This window comes from Tupaia chinensis, unplaced genomic scaffold, assembly GCF_000334495.1.
Source record: "Tupaia chinensis unplaced genomic scaffold, TupChi_1.0 Scaffold143610_2, whole genome shotgun sequence".
Classification (NCBI taxonomy): domain Eukaryota; kingdom Metazoa; phylum Chordata; class Mammalia; order Scandentia; family Tupaiidae; genus Tupaia; species Tupaia belangeri.
The window spans coordinates 129,789-132,604 of NW_006203457.1; the positions used below are offsets into that span (position 1 = coordinate 129,789).

Here is a 2,816-nt window from a genome sequence, read left to right on the forward strand (position 1 = left end):
AACAAAAACCTCTCCAAAAAAAAAAAAAAGAAAGAAAGAAAGGAAAGGAAAGGTAAGATATACAGAATAGAATGGAGTGGGGAAAGGACTAGAAAAAGTGGTGATGAAATGTGGAAGGCCTAGAGAGGAGGTCAGGGATGGGCTGGGGTTGGGGTGGGGAAAGGGCTTGGGATAAAGTTAAGGAGAGAATTGAGTAAGGGTTGAATGAGGAATATGTATATGGGGTGAGAATCAGAAACTCAAGAAAAAACTTTAAGGATATAAATGCTAAAGTTGGATTATTTCAAAGCTCATTTATTTGTTTTAATAAATAATTACATGGGGCATTTTAAAAAAGCAAAAAAAAGATCTTCAAAGTAATTCTTTTTAAATGTCACTTATTTTAAAAGCTACAGTTTTATTCTCATTTTAATTTTGCTCTTCTTTTTCCTTCTCACTTTGCACATGATGGCCACTGATATCAATAAGGTTCTCTGCTCTTGAAATATTTACTGAACAAGGCACAGGTACTTACTTTATACTCTATGATTTTTTAAAGCACTTTGTTATATTTTAAGTTTTCACTTCTAAAACATACTTAAAATAATCATTGGACAAAATTAATAAAGCTCTTGCTAGGTAATGGATTTTAAAATAAATAACTCGTACTGTCTTTTCTCATTCTTATAAAGAAATATTGTACATTCAGTTACTACTAGATTAATGATCAAAAGGAATTCTCTTGTCTGTTTTTCTTCTATTGATAGAATTTTTCCTGTAGTTGTATGATTTAAGGCTTCACTACACATGTAAAGTATCAGTTCTCATTTTACTTTGTAATTATAGACAAACCACTTCAAATGTTAAAAAAAATCTTTTACAAACTGTTGAAGTCCCTTTGTTCTAATATACAGGTTATAGTTATATATGAATGATTTCCCTACTAAGAACGCTTCAAAAATATTGTTAACTCAAACTTTTTGAGAAATATATTTACAGCACTATGTTGATTGAAGTAATGGTAGCTGTTATGTGATTTGAAGACCATACATTTGTTGGTTCTTACAGCAATGTTTTTGTTATGTTTTTGTAGTAAATAATTTCCATTTAGCTCCATCCTATTAACTTCTGAGAAAAAATATTTTTCCATGTGCAAAATTTTTAAAGATTTAAACAGAGACAAATGAAATATTATTTAGTAAACAACTTTTTTTTATTCTTTTGCTAAGTAACTTGTGATTTTAAAGTCATTTGGACTTGTCCAAATGCATATTGTACAATTTAATTTTAAAATAAAAAAATCACTTTTGTACTATCAGAAAATTGGATGGGGAAAAAAAAATCTGTAAAATTAGGGCTAGCTGGTGGTGGGGTGATTAAGGTGACTTGATTCACCTGGATAACAGTATGATTTGAATCCTGGACCTGGTGGCCTAAAAACACATTGGACATGTGTGTGTGTGTGTGTGTGTGTGTGTGTGTGTGTGTGTGTGTGTGTGTGCACAAAATCCTGAGAGGAGAATGAAAAAGAGAGGATTGTGGTGGGACCACGCCCCTTGGGAGGGGGTGCTTTCTCACTTTTTTTTTTTTAAATCTTTCTCTTCCTTTACCTCTCTAGTGAAAACATGTGTCCTATAGCATTTTTTTTAAAACCTGTAGAATTAGTCTCTTACACTAGTAAGGAACACTTTACATTTTTCTAGAGGTTTTGAAGGAAAGAATCTGGCTTATTGTGGTGGTGATGCATTAACTGATTTTTTTCTGATCAGCTATTCTCTGTTCCATAATGTACTATACAAGAAAAAGTCAAAGCTCTTTCTCCCACCTTATGCCATCATCAATTTTAGAAAGTAAGTTTCTTCTTATTTTACAGGGGATACATTAAAATATAGAAATATTATATATAGATAATTCTGAGCTTTTATTTGGTAAGAGCAAGAGGGTTAGAAATAGCTTATCATTTTGTTTCTTTAGTACTAAGCCTTCAGATTTGCAATTTTAATATTTTTCCATGAAAATCTCAGATTCAATTTATGTGAAACTTGTGAAACTTTCTTATTCAACATATTACATGATCCTTACTCTTTCTTCATATTATTATGATTATTGAATAACTTTAGCTAATATACTTGACATGGAGAATTCTAAGAAGACATGGCACAATCTTTGAAGGTAAATAATGGTGTGTCACTGAAACTTGCATTACTCAGTTCTGAACTAACCACACTTAGAATAAAACCAATGCTATAAGTAGCTTTCTTTAAAGATTGAGCATTTTCATTATTTTTAACAGATAATAATCAATTTATTAAAATAGTTGACTTAGGCATCTGCAATGGTGACTTGAACCTCAACTCGTGGTTCAATACTGATGGAAGTAATCTGTTTAACAATCTCAGGACTGTGCAAATCAATGAGTCGCTTGTGGATTCTCATCTGGAAACGATTCCAAGTCTTAGAACCTTCACCACAAGGTGTTTTTCTTGTAGTAAGTCTCAAAGTCTTGGTAGGCATCCGAACTGGTCCTTTCACCTTGAGATTCTTTTCCTTTGCACCTCTGATTAAGTCAGCACACACTTTCTCCAGGGACTTTAACTTGCAGCTGGTTAAAGTAATTATAATTCAGTGAATGGCCACCTCCGGCTCCACGGGTGTTTTTTTCAGTATCCTTAAATGTCATGGTTGCGGGGACCAGCAGTTAGCGTAATGGCTATGTCGCTGGACTCCCCATGTAGTCGACCACGGTTTGAATCCTGGACCTGGTGGCTTAAACTCACTCAGGGCACGTGTGCGTGCATGCCCAAGATCCTGAGAGGAGAATGGAGGAGAAGGGATTG

The 2,816-nt window shown here is 33.6% G+C and overlaps 1 pseudogene; it reads right to left on the bottom strand.

The window, feature by feature from the left end:
• Nucleotides 1–2,301: 2,301 nt before the first annotated feature.
• LOC102479413 (40S ribosomal protein S20 pseudogene) lies at nt 2,302–2,659 on the bottom strand (annotated as a pseudogene).
• Between the last annotated feature and the right edge of the window lie 157 nt (nt 2,660–2,816).